This window comes from Pongo pygmaeus, chromosome 21 (assembly GCF_028885625.2).
Source record: "Pongo pygmaeus isolate AG05252 chromosome 21, NHGRI_mPonPyg2-v2.0_pri, whole genome shotgun sequence".
NCBI classification, from domain to species: domain Eukaryota; kingdom Metazoa; phylum Chordata; class Mammalia; order Primates; family Hominidae; genus Pongo; species Pongo pygmaeus.
The window spans coordinates 4,265,184-4,282,834 of record NC_072394.2 but is presented as its reverse complement, the minus strand read 5'-3'; the positions used below and the strand labels follow the sequence as shown (position 1 = coordinate 4,282,834).

The window sequence follows — 17,651 nt, the reverse complement described above, 5'->3', positions numbered from 1 at the left end:
GGCACAGTTATATGCAATATGCCCTCTCATCCTACATGTTTGTTTATGTGTGTGTGTTTCATTTTATTTTTTAAATTTTTTAAATTTTTAATTTTTGTGGGTATGTAGTTAGTGTATATATTTATGGGTTATGTCAGATATTTTGATATAGGCATGCAATGTGTAATAATCACATCAGGGTAAATGGGATATCGATCACCTCAAGCATTTATCCTTTGTGTTTCGAACAATCCAGTTATACTCTTAGTTATTTTAACATATGCAATTAAATTTTTTTTTTACTATAATTATACTACTGTGCTAGCAAATACTAGGTCTTTTTCATTCTTTCACCCTGCATCTTTGTGCTATGATGCCGGTTGAGTCAGTACATGGAGATGCTGGAGAACTCCTGGAAGCCATTCCTACAGTGGGATGACTAGCGAAGATGAACTATAATGGAAATTGAGTGCAAAACACATACATATATCCCATTAATTACAAACCAAATGCATTGCCAACAACCTCCCTTTTAGCTGGAGCCCCCAAATAACCATAGCTACCCCAACTCCAAGAAACACCTAGAAAGAAATGTGATACTGAAAGTCATTGTTAAAAATTCTTATTTTATACATTTTGTGAAGATACATGACCATGTGAACATATTTCTAGGGCTTTTCCCAAGCCCATAATGTCCATGAACAGTGAGTGGCCTTGAGCTTTTGGCTTCATTGGCTTCATGCAACATGCACCTCTGTTCCTTATTGTGCAAGAGAATATCAAAAACCAAGTCAATGAGGACACTGATGACAAATAAGTAGCTGAGGGTTGGCAATTCAAAGAAAACAAGTGCCTTGAAACTTTACACGTGAAAGAAGTTTCTCAAATTTGACAATAACTCTTAAAAATATCATACTTTGGTACTAAAAACATAAATAAATCTCCGTAAACTACAAATTAAAAAATTTTTTTTTGATCAGCCAAGCTGGGCCTTTTTTGGAATATGCCTGTGGAAGTAAATAACCTGGATTTTGTGGTTTAGTCATTCATTTATGCTTCAGTTTCTGTTACAAATTTTCTGCTACATTTGTAACGTGCAAGCAATCTAGAATGGATGGGCAGTGTTCTGTTGCCCACAGACTAAGATTGGCTGACATGAGGTGCTATTGCATTACTCATATTTGGGTAAAAAGGAAACATCCTGAGTCAGGTCTCTATTGCCATGAAAATGCTACATAATAAGCAGCCACAAATTTATTTATACATTTATTTAGCTCACAAACTTGTGAGGTTCAGCTGATCTAGACTGGGCTTGCTCATGCATCCTCAGGCAACTGCAGTGGGTGGACTAGATAACTTGGGTGATTTGGCTGGATTTGCACATACTTATCAGGTGACCATTCCCTAATCTAGGCTGCCTTTGCCTAGGGTGACCAGGGCCACATGGCTTCTCTTCTTATGTTTCTCATTCTGCATCTGCCAGCTGGACAGATTTCATGATGACGGCAGAGATGCAAGAACAGTTCGAAATGCACAAGTATTTGAAAATGCGGAGATGTCAGTAATGTCCCATGGAGCAAATCAAATCACATGGCTAAACCTAGAGCCAGAGAGGGAGTGACCTACAATGTTACCTGGTAAAAAGCACTTATACAGTGAAAGATGAAGAATTGAGGCCATATTTTATTTTTGTAATCTATCATGGCATCTGGAACTGAACCCTTGATTTTTCTAATCAACACATTTAAATCCGATTCTTTCCAGTTCAGTAAATAGAACTCCTATCCATCTTGATGCTCAGGCCAAAATACTTTCCCTTGCACCTCAAAGCCATCAATGAGTCAACTAAAGTTTCAAAATACATCTAGAATTGAACCACGTCTCACTCTTCCCACTACTGCTCCTACCCTTGTGCAAACCCGCTGCCATCCTTCACCTGTGCAAACTTGATAGCCTCTTAACTAATATTCCCACTTTCAGTTTTTCCCTCCTGCAGGGTTTCCACCAATTCCAAGAAAACTTTTAAAATGTAAATTAGATCATGCACCTGCTGCTCCAAGCTCGTCAATGGCTTCCTCGTTTTATTGGACTTTATTGTAAGACCAATAAAATCTTCCAACAGACACCAGGCACGGTGGCTCACACCTGTAATCCCAGCACTTTGGGAGAATGAGGGGGGAGGATCACTTGAGGTCAGGGGTTCAAGACCAGCCTGACGAGGAAACCCTGTCTCCACTAAACATACAAAACTTAGCTGGGCACGGTGGCACACGCCTGTAGTCCCAGCTACTCGGAAGCTGCGGCAAGAGAATCAGTTGGGCCTGGGAGGTGGAGGTTGCAATGAGCCGAGATGGCGCCACTGCACTCCAGCCTGGGCGATAGAGCAAGACTTCTTCTTTAAAAAAAAAAAAAAAAACTTCCATTAGATTCTATTGGGACTTACAATAAAATCCAAAATATTTACTGTAGCCTGAAAAGCCATGCGTGGTCTGGTCACTGGCTACTTACCTTGCCTTTTTTAAAAAAATTTATTTATTTATTTATTTATTTATATGAGACGGAGTCTCGCTCTGTCCCCCAGGCTGGAGTGCAGTGGTGCCATCTCAGCTCACTGCAAGCTCCGCCTCCCAGGTTCATGCCATTCTCCTGCCTCAGCCTCCCGAGTAGCTGGGACTACAGGCGCCCGCCACCACGCTCAGCTAATTTTTTGTAGTTTTAGTAGAGACAGGGTTTCACCGTGTTAGCCAGGATGGTATCTATCTCCTGACCTCGTGATCCATCCGCCTCGACCTCCCAAAGTGCTGGGATTACAGGCGTGAGCCACGACGCCCGGCCTTGCCTTGTTTTTATACCACTCTTTTCTCACTGACTCTGCTTCAGCCAAACAAGTCTTCACTGTTATTTATAAACATTGATGACCTCAGGACATTTGTACATGCTAACTCCCTGGCCTGGATGACATTTTGTACATGCTAATTCCCTGGTCTGGATGACTGTTGACCCTGCTGCTGTCTATAACACTCACTCACTCAGTTCATTCAAGTTTCCCTTCGAATGAACTTCTTAACCTCTTTCTCTAGTAATTTTCTGTCACTCTCATTCTAGACCAACTCTTTTTCTTTCTTCATAGTACATGTTAATAGTTGATATTATAACGTATATTTGAATTTTAAAAAATAGCCTAAAGGAATAAAGTTCTAGAAGCATTACAGCTAGAATGAAGATATTTCCAAAACGAGATACATGGGAGAAGTGAAAGCAAAGGAAAACTCTACCACTGAAATATTAAAGTCTATTGCTTCTGGATATTTTAAATGTATAGTTTTTGTGATAGCTAAATATTACCTTTACCTGGAAAGCTTTTAGTCATGCTCTATTTTCTGAACTATATTTCCCAGTTAATATTAGAAGTACATTAAAAACACACACACACACACAAAAAAAACTGTCAATGGCTTTGATAGCAAGCCTTGTGCTCATTGGCTACATTTTTTTTGTTTGTTTGTTTGTTTTGAGACAGGGTCTCGCTCTGTCACCCAGGCTAGGAGTGCAGTGGTACGTTCTCAACTCACTGCAACCTCCTCCTCCCGGGTTCAAGCAATTCTCCTGCCTCAGCCTTCCGAGTAGCTGAGATTACAGGCGCGAGCCACCGTACTTGGGCTAAGTTATTTTTGTATTTTTAGTAGAGATGGGGCCATGTTGGCCAGGCTGGTCTCAAACTCCTGACCGCAGGTGATCCGCCCACCTCGGCCTCCCAAAGTGCTGAAATTACAGGCGTAAGCCACCACACCTGGCCAACATTCTTGCTCCTATATAGCTGTGGAACCTTCAGGGAGCACTCTAGCATGCTAGGAAAATCTGGATCACTGTTAAGTGATGCCAAGCCCGAGTTCTTCAATTGAGCCACGGGAAGAGGAGCCTGTATAATGGAGGGAAACCCTTTATATCCAGGGTTTAATCCTTCTGCTGTGCGACAGAGAGACGTCTTTGGCAGTCTCCAGAAGACCGGGGGCCAATTTTTACATAATGTTTTATTTTGCATATTTATTGAGGTAAAATTTATGAAACATACAATTAACTCATTTAAAATGAACAACTTAGTGACATTTAGTACATTCAAAAAGTTGTGCGACTACCACCTCTATCTAATTCCAAAACATTTCCATTGCTCCAAAATAAAACCCTGTACCCATTAAGCAGTTACTCCTCATTTTCCTGTTCCCAAGTCTCTGGTAACCACAAATCTGCTGTCTGTGTCTATGGATCTACCTACTCTGGATAGTTCATATAAGTACACTTATAAAATATGTGACTTTTTGTGCCTGCCTTCTTTCCCCTGACATGTTTTTAAGGTTCATCCACACTAGCGTGTATGAGTACTTTATTCTTTTTTCTATTGAATAACATCTGACTGATTGGATATACTACATGTTATTTATCCAATCACTTCTTGATGGTCATTTGAGTTGTTCCCACCTTTTGGCTGTTATGAATAGTATCATTATGAACATTCCTGTACTACATTTCTGTGCAGTGCCTGTTTTCAGTTTTTTGGGGTATATACCTGGGAGGGGAATTGCTGTTATCACAGTGGCAACGTAATTTTTTAATGTGTAAAATAAAATACCTAGGATTATTTTTAAAAGGCAATAATGTTGATACAGAGCTATCAAAACATTAAATAAAATAAATGTGTGTTATGGTGATATATATTTCTTGATTTTGCACTATAGCAAGTCTACTAACTGCTGTGCATTCAAAGTATACATGATGTTTCCAGGCATCTGCAACACTTGTAATATGAAAGTGTTTGTGTTTTTTTGGTCATAGCTCCTTCCAGTATTACTGGGATTTATTGGCTGTTAAAGACTAATAGAAATAAAAATAACTTTTTTTCTATTCGAATTCATGGAACCCTTGAAGTCTATCTAATTGAGCCCAGGGACAGTTACGACCCCCAGTTAAGAATCCCTGTTTTAAAGGAGAGTGATGGTGAAAAACTCACTTCCTAGTAGCGCATTTATCTCTAACTCTCTCACCACTCTTCTCCCATCTCATCTTTTGTTTTAGGAAATCTAAACTCAGCAGAATCAGCTTGGACAGGTGCAGATTCATTGAAGTGAAGGTTAGTGAATTCACACACTCCAAAGACATTACAATGGAGTTTTAAACTGTTATCTTTTACCATTTTAGGTGTCAGATTAAATTTAAGTTAATTTCCATATAACTTAAACACAGGAATTAAAATAGCTTTTCTAAACCTGATGTTGTGTAGTACCTTAGAGTATCTAAAGTTCTCACACATACATCATTGTATTTAATCCTCTGAAAATTGTGTAAGTAGGTGTTATAGAGGAAGTACACCCTGTTATTACCTTGGTTTTAGGATGAGGAAGCCCAGAGACAGAACAGTGTAGTCAATTAAGTTTAAAAGGCAAACACAATGGGCTAGAACCTGGGTCATCTAGTTAATACAAGCTTTAAGTGCTTTTTCTATTGGAGCAGAAAATCAATATATCTAAACATAATTGTTCACTTGGCTTTTCAGTGTAAAGAAGAGTTACTCCAAAAATAAAAGCCAACACATTGTAAACTGCTCTCTATATGGGGAAAAAAAAGAGCAGTAATGTGATAATATTATAGTTCACGGTCCTAGAAAGCTCAATTCTTCTATTGTCTCAAAGGAAATGTCCCAAAGAGGCCAGAAACTCAAACCAGATATTTTCCTGTTGGAAAAGGTGAAGATGTTTTCGAAAACTGAGTTTTATTATTACCTGAAAAGAAAAATAAAATAGTGCTCAATCTGTATTTGAAGAAATCCCAAAACAGAATATTGTTCTGTATGCTCTGAGAACTTTCTCTAGAGAGGATTTCCTGCATTGGACAAATGCACAAATAATTTCTGCCAAAATGCAGTCCCATATGTCATAGTTTTCTTGTTCTGAATGAAAGAAAATCCATTTGTGAGTGGGTTAGGTTTTCTACGCACCAAAAGTTACTTATTCAATTTTTTAGAGTTTCTATTATGTTGCTTTCTCCTCTGGATGCAGAACGTAACATACCTCATTCCAACAGTGAAGGGAAAGAAAAAATGCTGAGCTTTGGCTGTAAATATTTTATCATATATAGAGACAAAGATCACAGGGGGGCAGATGAGTAGCAGGAAACAAATGTGATGTTGTTTTCAAATCTTCAGAGGAGGTTTATATTAAACTGTCTCTGCAAGCTTGTTTTCTGCCTGGCTTTTACACTGTCAAACCTGGTAATGGAACCCTTTTGTGTACTTGGAGTTCACCTACTGGATGAGGAATGCAGCATCTAACTGAAAGTGTTAAAATTATCCATGTTATAAAGTATACACAAAGAAATATTGGCAGAGTGATGAAGACATATTTCTAAGAAAGATGATTCATATTTATATTGTTTTGGAAAGTTTCTATCCTAGTAAAGACAATAGGTTAAAAAATATGTTGTATGTTGAGTTTTCTCAATTCAGTTTATTCTTTTTCTCCTCTTACTCTAATGTCTCAGAGTTGTTGGAAGGTTTTAATCTAATGGGATCTAGCATCTTTCTTGATTTTGTAACCCACTGGAGTTTATTTGGCTAGAACTCAGTATTAATGAGGACAAGGTCTTGAGCCCATTCTCCATGAGGGGAGGACAAAGTGCTATTTTCCTAACATAATGGCACGGACCACGTATCAAACCTACTACTCACAAAATTGCATCTCTGGGTCCAAGGAAAAGTGGATGAAAGGGTGAGTAATACAACAACTGTTCTAAATTGCAGATCTGATGGAACCGTTCCTGTCTCTAAATTACCTTGAAATGTATTTGCATAAAGGGCTGCCATTCTTGAATGTGAGGAGGGGAAAAAAACATGCGGAGACTGTTTATACCAGTAAAGCTGATAGTAAATCTTCCTTCCGTTTTACATACAATAGAATTTTAGAGTTTAAAATGTTTAAAGTTTAAATTTTAGAGTTTTTAAACTCTAAAATTCTATAGTATATAAAACAGAAGAAGGCTCATTAACTCTGAGATATGAATATATTATTGATATTGGTCACTTACCGATGTGCCTAATAGTATACTCATATCTGAGTCAGGTGCCATTTGTAATGCAGTTGTTATATGTTTTGAATGCATATCATGAATGAGCATCTGATTTCCAACATCCCCAATATAGGAGTAAAATGTCCAGAGAATCTATGTAAATGAAGTACAAAATGGCGGCCGGGTGCTGTGGCTCACACCTGTAATGCCAGCACTTTGGGAGGCTGAGGCAGGTGTATCACCTGAGGTCAGGAGTTTGAGACCAGCCTCGCCAACATGGCAGAACCCTGTCTCTACTAAAAATACAAAAATTAGCCAGGCGTGGTGGCGGGCACCTGTAATCCCAGCCACTCGGGAGGCTGAGGTAGGAGAATCACTTGAACCTGGGAGGCAGAGGTTGCAATGAGCCAAGATGGTGCCACTGCACTCCAGCCTGAGCAACAGAGTGAGACTTGGTCCTTGGTCTCAAAAACAAAACAAAACAAGAAAACAAAACGAAATGGCATAAACTTATGTGAAAACTTAGTTATGCTTAACTAGGACATTTAGGATTGTTTGTTTGCTTGTTTCTTTTTCAAATTATTCGCAGATATCAGGTCACTGATTTTTGGCTTGAAGAGCTAAATTCGGTGACTAAAGTGCTGCTTGGAATGGTTTTGTACTTGGTAAAAAATGCGCGCTAATTTTTTTACTATTCATTATTGGCCAGGTACTCTGCATAGGCCATTTTATAGAAAATGGTATTCATCTCCATCTTTCAGATGAGTAAATAATCTCAGGGAATAATAAATTGCCTCAAATCGTGCAGCTAGTAAAAGGTGGAGCCAGTCTGTGGATACAAAGCCAACTCCATCCTCTTGAAGGTTGGAAATGCAAATTCTAAATTTAATTGACATCTGTACCTTTTGTTAAAATATGCATTATCAACATGTTCAGAATGGTATAGCTGTTATCTGAACATAGTCTACTAAACATTCAGCATTCAGATTTCTTTTTTTTTTTTTTTTTTTTTTTGAGGTAAGTTCTGGCTCTGTCACCCAGGCTGGAATACGGTGGCGTGATCTCAGCTCACTGCAACTTCTACCTCCCAGGCTCAAGCCATCCCCATACCCCAGCCTTCCAAGTAGCTGGGACGACAGGCCTGCACCACCACACCCGGCTCATTTTTGTATTTTTTGTGGAGATGGGGTTTCACCATGTTGCTCAGGCTGGTCTCAAACTCATGAGCTCAAGTGATCAGCTTGTCTCTGCCTTCCAAAATGCTAGGATTACAGGGTGAGCCACCACACCCGGACCCCAGATTGCTTTTTAAAAGTCAGTAATGGTAATATGGCTTTAGCAGAGTTATATGGGTAAAGTCTTAATGGCATGTTTTAAGAGAAAGAAATATGAGAGGAGAGTTTTAGTGATGATTTGAGAATGTCTTAAAGTAATTTTATGATATCTAATATTTACTTGATTAATTTGGCTATTTGTAGCATAAATAGAAAATTAAAAGTAATACAAATCCTTAGAAAATAAACTCAAAATGGTTAATTATATAGAAAATGTAATATAATGATGCTAACAAAATACAGAAATTTACAAAATGCATTTAGTTTTATTTTTCTGGATCAAAGTATTACTTCTGCCAAATATATTGAATTATCTTATTGTTATGCAGTAGACCCACACGATTATATCAATTTTAAAATTGCATTCCATTACAAGGTGACTTGTCTGGTGATACTCTAAACTATTTGAATAGGGTATCAAAAGATGCAGAAAAGAAATTATGTCTACTTATATTTTAGCCTATTTTGAACTAATTTAAAAGCAGCTGTCAGAACCGTCCTTCTAGAATTTATTGTTGCCTGTGTAAGACATTGCTTTTTACTATGCCCTAGGGATCCTAGCAATAATAGTTTAAAACATAGAGCATGCTTTTAAGAAGATTTTTTTTCAGCTACTGCATGTTCTTTCTTTGATTTTGATTTTTATATATATATTTTTTATTATACTTTAAGTTCTAGGGTACATGTGCACAATGTGCAGGTTTGTTACATATGCATACATATGCCATGTTCGTGTACTGCACCCATTAACTCATCATTTACATTAGGTATATCTCCTAATGCTATCCCTCCCCCCTCCCCCCACCCCTCAACAGGCCCCGGTGTATGATGTTCCCCTTCCTGTGTCCAAGTGTTCTCATTGTTCAATTCCCACCTATGAGTGAGAACATGTGGTGTTTGGTTTTTTGTCCTTGCGATAGTTTGCTGAGAATGACGGTTTCCAGCTTCATCCATGTCCCTACAAAGGACATGAACTCATCCTTTTTTATGGCTGCATAGTATTCCATGGTGTATATATGACACATTTTCTTAATCCTGTCTATCATTGTTGGACATTTGGGTTGGTTCCAAGTCTTTGCTATTGTGAATAGTGCCACAATAAACATACATGTGCATGTGTCTTTATAGCAGCATGATTTATAATCCTTTGGGTATATACCCAGTAATGGGATGGCTGAGTCAAATGGTATTTCCCGTTCTAGATCCCTGAGGAATCACCACACTGACTTCCACAATGGTTGAACTAGTTTTCAGTCCCACCAACCGTGTAAAATTGTTCCTATTTCTCCACATCCTCTCCAGCACCTGTTGTTTCCTGACTTTTTAATGATCGCTATTCTAACTGGTGTGAGATGGTATCTCATTATGGTTTTGATTTTCATTTCCCTGATGGCCAGTGATGATGAGCATTTTTCATGTGTCTGTTGGCTGCATAAATGTCTTCTTTTGAGAAGTGTCTGTTCATGCCTTTCACCCACTTGTTGATGGGGTTGTTTGTTTTTTTCTTGTAAATTTGTTTGAGTTCTTTGTAGATTGTGGATATTAGCCCTTTGTCAAATGAGTAGATTGCAAAATTTTTCTCCCATTCTGTAGGTTGCCTGTTCACTCTGATGGTAGTTTCTTTTGCTGTGCAGAAGCTCTTTAGTTTAATTAGACTCCATTTGTCAATTTTGGCTTTTGTTGCCATTGGTTTTGGTGTTTTAGACATGAAGTCCTTGCTCATGCCTATGTCCTGAATGGTATTGCCTAGGTTTTCTTCTAGGATTTTTATGGTTTTAGGTCTAACATTTAAGTCTTTAATCCATCTTGAATTAATTTTTGTATAAGGTGTAGGGAAGGGATCCAGTTCCAGCTTTCTCCATATGGCTAGCCAGTTTTCCCAGCACCATTTATTAAATAGGGAATCCTTTCCCCATTTCTTGTTTTTGTCAGCTTTGTCAAAGATCAGATGGTTGTAGATGTGTGGTATTATTTCTGAGGGCTCTCTTCTGTTTCATTGGTCTATATCTGTTTTGGTAGCAGTACCATGCTGTTTTGGTTATATAGCCTTGTAGTAGAAGATAATTTTAGCAACAAATTACTTTCTATGAAGTACAAGTAAATCAATGTTAAAGGTAACCATTTTAAAATATTGAGAAGTAAACTTAATTGGAAAATCTTCACAACACCTTTAAAACATAAATTCATATTCTAAGGGGGTCTTAAACATTTTTCAAATGCACTGGAAAATAGCCATGTAAAGCGTGTTCTCTCCAGTGTACCTCTCACAGAGTACTTGCATTTTTACAGAAAATACGAGGAACTAAGTATGGACATTTTGTACCTGCAGTTAACTAGTGCATATAATGAAACAAAAGCTGGTATTTCTTATTCTTATCCAAGGAGAAAAATGGAACAATTTTCTAGGAATTTAGGTTGACCTATAATAGACAAGGCGAACTATTAACCTACAATTATTTTCAGGGAAATTTTCTTTGAACTTGTCTGAAAATTGGAGAAGCAGTAATTAATATCATGCAGAAGAAAATACCTGGGCTCTGGGATTTCATTTTTTATAGATATGTCATAATTGTACCTATTTTGGGGACACATGTGATGTTTTGATACATGTATACAATGTGAAAATGAAGTCAAGGTAATTGAGATATCCATCACTTCAAACATTTACCTTTTCTTTGTGTTGGGAACATTGCAATTCTTCTCTCCTAGTTATTTTGAAATATACAGTAAATTACTGTTAACTGTAATTTTCCTATGGCACTCCCAAATATTAGAACTTATTCCTTCTATCTAACTGTGTTTTTATGCTCATTAATCAACTTCTCTTCATTTCTCTTGCTCCCCACTTTCCTTTCCAGTCTCTGGAAACCATAATTCTACCATCTACCTCCATGAGGTCTACATTTTTTTAGCTCCCATGTGTGAGTGAGAACATTTTCTTTGCCTGGCTTGTTTCACTTAATATAATAACCTGCAGTTCCATCCATATTGCTGCCAATGACAGAAGTTAATTTCTTTTTGTGACTGAATAGTATTTGATTGTATATATATATATACCACATTTTCTTTATCCATTCTTTCAGTGATGGAAACTTAGGTTGATTCCATGTCTTGGCTACTATGAATAGCACTGAAATAAACATGGATGTGGAGATATCTATTCAATACATTGATTTCCTTTCTTTTGATATATACTCAGCAGTGGGATTGCTGGGTTTTATGGTAGTTCTATTTTTAGTTTTCTGAGAAACCTCCATGTTGTTTTCCGTAGTGGCTGTATTACTTTACATTCCCACCAACAGCATACAAGTATTTCCCTCTTTCTGCATCCTTGCCAGCATTTGTTATTTTTTTTTCTTTTTGATAATAGCCATTCTAACTGGAGTGTGATAGTATCTCATTGTGGTTTTGATTTGTATTTCCCTGATGATTAGTGATGTTGAGCATTTTTTCAAACACCTGTTGGACATTTGTATGTCTTCTTTTGAGAAATGTCTGTTTGGGTCTTTTGTCCATTTTTAATTGGATTATTATTTGCTTTTGAGTTGTTTGAGTTTCTAATATATCCTGGTTATTAACCTCTTGTCAGATGGATAGTTTTCAAATATTTTCTCTCATACTGTAGATTGTCTCTTCACTTTGTCGACTGTTTCCTTTGCTGTTCAGAATTTTTTTAGCTTGATGTAATCCCATTTGTCTACTTTTGTTTTTGTTGCCTATTCTTTTGAGGTCTTACCCCAAAAATCTTTGCCTAGACCAATGTCTTGTAATGTTTTCTCAATGTTTTCTTCAGTAGTTTCATAGTTTAGGTTTTACATTTAAGTCTTTAATCAATTTTGAGTTGATTTTTGCATATAGTGAGAGAGAAGGGTCTAGTTTCATTCTTCTGTATATGTATATCAGGTTTTCCTAGCATCATTTATTAAACAGACTGTCCTTTCCTCAATGTGTGTTCTTGGAGCCTTTGGCAAAATTCGTTGCCTGTAAGTGCGTGGATTTATTTCTGTGACCTTTATTCTGTTCTATTCATTGGCATGTCTGTTTTCATGCTAGTAACATGTTGGTTTGGTTACTATAGCTTTGTAGTATAATCTGAAATCAAGTACTTTAATGCCTCCAGTTTTATTCTTTCTGCTCAGGATTGCTTTAGTTATTCAGAGTCTTTTGTGTTTCTGCATGAATTTTAGGATTCCTCTTTCCATTTCTGCAAAGAATCTTATTAATATTTTGATAGGATTGCTGGAATTTGTCTTTTTAATAGGACAGCAGAGAATATAAGAAATAATATTTGCTTTCGGTTCTTGGGTCTTTCATGAAGAATATAAAATCTATATGTAGTCCTTTTCTACCCTATCTATAATATTTATTGTTTACTCATTTAAATGGCAAGGGTATGTTGAACTATAAACAAGGTTGGGAATTTGTATAATCCGCATACAACTGTGATTCAGCCAATATGTATATAGTTGATTCTCATTATTTGTGATTTTATATTTACAGATTCACCTTCTCATATCTTTTACATTTTTGTGCTTAATGTTGGTGTTTCTATGGTTTGAAATGGCCACATAGTGTCGGGCTGACTTGCTGTCTCACATTCCTAAGCACAATAGGCTGTCACGCGCCTTATGGAGAAAACACGTGTGTTAGAAAATCTTTGTTGAGGCATAAGCTACAGTGCTGTTGATTGTGAGTTCCATCTTAATAAATCAACAATATGTATACACAGTGACACACATAAAACAAGTTATGTATTGATTATTTGACAAAAATATTGGAGCCAGAGACTTGCAGAAACCTAACCCTCTATTTCTCCTAGGAACAATGCTTCAGTATTTGCTAATTTAGTGTTTGTGGTGACTTCATAAATCATAACTACTGCAAATATCAAGAATTGACTGTATTGAAAATATACGATTACCGGGTAGTGGGCTAGGCCCCAGAGATTCAGGAATCAAAGGCACAGTTCCTGACCCCACAAGGTTCACCATCTATTGGAGAAATGGATTTGTAATAGAATAATTATTCACAGTGGAGAAAATGCTGTGGTACAGATGTAGCCAAGAGGAGTCTAATCCTACCTAAGGTGTCCCGGTAATAATATACAGATCCGTAGCTGCATGCCTGAGAAAATGAAAGAAACGGTAAAAAAGAATGCACTGCATGTGGGAGAATGTAAAGTAAGTGTGGCTATATGTTTATTTTTAAGCACAGCATAATGCTAGTGGGGTTCTGAGTCATTTTGGTACTATATTGTTACAGAAATACACTGTGGTGAAATGCTTCCACCTCTTGCTAAAATGAACACTGAGAAAAAATGAAGAAGACTGACAAGCACCAACGAAAAGTTGCAGAATAGAAATAGCCACACTCCTCTGGAGTCTTTAATTCATCCACAGCCATCATATAAAGGTAGGGGAATAAATTACTTTATGGTTTTGTCCTTTTAAAATGTATTTTAAATTAAACAATACTAAAAACACAGAAACATGCATGTGTTGATTCAACAATATTCTCTGGGTGACTGCTATAGGCCTGCAAACTGTTGTAGGCACTGGAAACTGAAAGGGCAAGCTTATGGCCTTACAGAAGCTGACATTCCAGTGGAAAGGGTAAGTAAATAAATGAAAAGGAAACTGACAATCATTGATAATGTTTATGAACACGATAAGCAGGTTAACGAGATAAGGGATGACGGACTACTTTAGTTTGAGTGTCAGAGCAGAATACTTAGAGAGTTTGAGCTGAGAACTGAGTGATAGAAAAAATCCAGCCAGTAGGGTTTGAAGATCATACTGTCCATGTGTCATGAACCAGGATCCATGTGGATGTATTCAAGGTTTGGAAACAAGGCCAGTATCACTTTAAGAGAGGGACTTTAGAGAAGCAGGATGTAGGAGATGAAGCTGGAGAGCTGTTTAGATGTGGGAAAGTGTCTTCATTTTATTTTAATAAAGATGGAAGTTATTGGAGAGTCATTAACAGGTGAATGAAAAAATTTATATTTTTTAAAGGCCATTCTTCTTTATTATAGCCAACTAGTATGTATGGGGGTTGCAGGAGCTGAAAACAGGGTGCTCTTACCCACGTAAAAGATACTGCTGACTTGGCTTAGGGATGTGGCGTTGGAGATGGATGAATTTGAAAGATATTTGGGCATAGATGACCACCCAAGCTCCTTATGAAGCTCCAAATATAATTCTAATTTCCATATGTAGGGTATGCTGTCTATTTGTGTTTTAATACACAAGAGTCAGATTGTAATTTGTTCTACTATTTCAAAGAACTGCTTATGATGTATATGTCTGTGGCCTGCTTCTGAAACTTAGAGGGTGTTGATGTCAAATTGTGAAAATAAAGAAAATTCTGCCCAAAATCTCATATTCTCAGTGGGTTATCTTGTAACACTCGGAGACTTGAGCATTCCAGATGTGTTTGTAGCTCTTCTCCTGCTTCTGGATGGCTCCTGACTTCTAAGAACATTGTTGCTGAAGCCACTGAGAGGCAGCCTGTGGGAAGGGTGTCCTTCTAGATGAGAAACAAGAGTTTTTTAAGGATAGTGGCTTAAGTCAGTCAAGCATAACTTCAAGACTAAAACTTTTATACTGGGTTATTCATAGATGGAATGTTGAAGGGAAAATTAAAATCCAATTTCAAATTGGTGCTTTAAAAAGATGAGAATATATGGATTCAAGCAATGGTTACCAGAGAAACTTTTCCTCTGTGCAGTGAGGGTTTCGCATCTTGTATTATGTAACCATTGTGCAATGTCCATAGGGGAGGGAAGGGAGGAAAAGAAATGTATGCAATGACCTTGTAGGTACAAATTTGCAAGAAGCCAACAGCTACTGTTGGAGGGTGGACAACCCTAAAGTCTGTGCTCAGAAGAGTTATTCATGATAGCTCAACTGAACGGTATTTTAAGATCTCAGCAAAGTGCAGCTTGCTTTCCAATATTCATAACTGTCTGAAATGGTTCTAAACTTGTATGGTGTAGGAATTCTTCCTTCCTCCACGCCAGATCCTTCTGTAAAGCTTTTGGTCGTTAGGAAACAGACCCAGTGCAGCAATTATACAGTGCTGGATAATTAAAAAGTCTCATGAGACTCTACAAGTTCACAGGAGAGCCAAGGCTCAAGCTTATTGAGGGGTATTTTGTACCACACAGCTCAGGTAGCTAAAAGCAAGCTTTGTTAAGAAGTAAACAGGTGCAAAGCATCAATCAGTACAATTTTGATAAACAGCATAGACAAGCTGGTACAGGATGCTGGTGGGGTTTTAGACTTTTCACAGCACCTTATAAATCACTAGCTAGTACATTTCACCTCTGACTTGGCCAAAATCAATACCATGTTTCCAGGTGCCCATCAACATAAGCAAAGAGCTACCCACGGTGCACAAGTTAACCCTTTCCTCATATACTTAGAGAATTGAGCCAGGATGAAAACAAAGAAGACCTAAAGATGACATACTCCATTCTGTGATTAGTCTTGTCATCTACTGGACTAAATAAAACTCTTTGATTAGCTAGAGAAATCACTAAAAGGCTAGGCCTTTCAAATGGAAGTCAAAGTTCCTTAAGAAATGATTGGATTCTGAAGCAACAAGACTAAAATAAACTAGAAAGAGTAATGGTGCCTTAGGTTGATTTCTCCAGAAGCAGAGAGTGAAACAAAAAAAATGGAGTGGTGTTTATTCAGAAGTGATGCCACATACATTTGTAGGGTAGTGTGGATGTGAGGCAGAGGAAAGAAGGAAGACAGAAAAGGTGCCTTATCATTTTTGTGATCAGGAGGGGTACAATCACATTAGGTAACTTTGGGATACAGCATAGAACATAACTTGGATTTATCCCAACCAAGGGCATGGAAATTAGGGTATTTAGCTGTCTTCTCCCATCTATCTTGACTAAGGGCTGCTCCCTTAGGCAGAGATGTGGAGTGTCAACTCCCTGGTATTTGTAACGTGCCATACATGTAGACCAAGAAAACTCCAGCAGCCAGAGGAAGCCCTCAGGCAGAGTCCCAGATGTTTGCTTTTGAAAGCCACCATCAGGTCAACTTGCACAATGATGATAACTGCCAATGAGATGAGGATAGAGCACCTACAGTTTCTGCTACAAGAAGTGACAACAAAGATGATGGTGATGATCGTGATCATATGAATAGAGCTTTCATTTATTGAGCAACTAGAAGCCAAGTCGTATATTAAATGCTTTACATGCATTTTATCATTTAATTCTTATCTTTTGGATATCTACTCTGTGTCAGGTGGGAGATCTTTATACATGATTATATGTATATAATCACCACAGTCTTGCAGAATGTATATTATTCCAGTCTTTAATTTAGAGATGACCACACAAGACTCATCAAGGCTAACCAAATTATCTGAAGTAACATAGGAAATACAGTTGGGATACAAACCCAGGTTTGTCTGCCTCCAAAAGAGTCCCTTGGCTTAGGCAACATTGTAATCCTTAATTAACTAATTAATCATTGACGTTTTTCTGACACTCATCTATTAAAAAGTCGGCAGGCACTATTTAGATTCTGAGATACAAAACGAAAACTGCCCCTGTTCCCAAGGAGTTCTATGTTTATGGAAGAGAAAGACCAAAAAAACTGTAGTATTATAAGGGCTATACCAGAAGTATGTTGTAGCTATTGAACAGGATCAGTAAAAAGAGTATCACTTGTTGCTGTATAACAAATAGTCCCATAACTCAGTGACTTAAAATAATAAGCATGTGTTATTGATCATGAGCCTGTGGGTGAGTTGGGGACTTCTACTGATTTGGACTAAGCTTGGCTGATCTTAGCTAAGTTTGCTCTGTAGTCTGCTGACAGGTTGGCTGGGGCTGAATAGTCTCAGATGCTTCACTCCCATGTCTGGTGATTGACTGGATGTGGCTAGGGCAACTCACTTCTCCAGCAGGCTAGCCAAGACTTATTTATGGCAACTGAGCCATGTGGATCACTTATTCAGGAGAATAAGTGTAAGTATGCAAGGCTGCTCGAGACCTGGCCTCAGAACAATCACTTCTACAACATATAGAACAAAGAAATTCACAGAACAGCTCAGATTTAAGGGATGTGGAAATAGACTGTACCTCCTGGTTAGAGGAGTTCAAAGTCACATTGCAAAAGACATTGATAAAGGAAGGGGAAGAACTAGATTGCAAACAATCTACTGGGAAGAAAACATCTGAATAAAAGATTACAGAGTAAGTAGGTATTCCCTAGCCAAATAAGATTGGAAGATAATTTAAAGCAAGAAGGG

General features: G+C 37.7%; 1 protein-coding gene across 1 annotated transcript in view; it reads left to right on the top strand.

The window, feature by feature from the left end:
- Positions 1-17,651, top strand: part of PAK5 (p21 (RAC1) activated kinase 5) — a 303,214-nt gene that overhangs the window by 116,448 nt on the left and 169,115 nt on the right. The window contains exon 2 of the mRNA XM_054468155.2: positions 13,632-13,781. The gene's annotated coding sequence lies outside the window, so the exon portion shown is untranslated. The remainder of the gene's footprint in view (positions 1-13,631; positions 13,782-17,651) is intronic.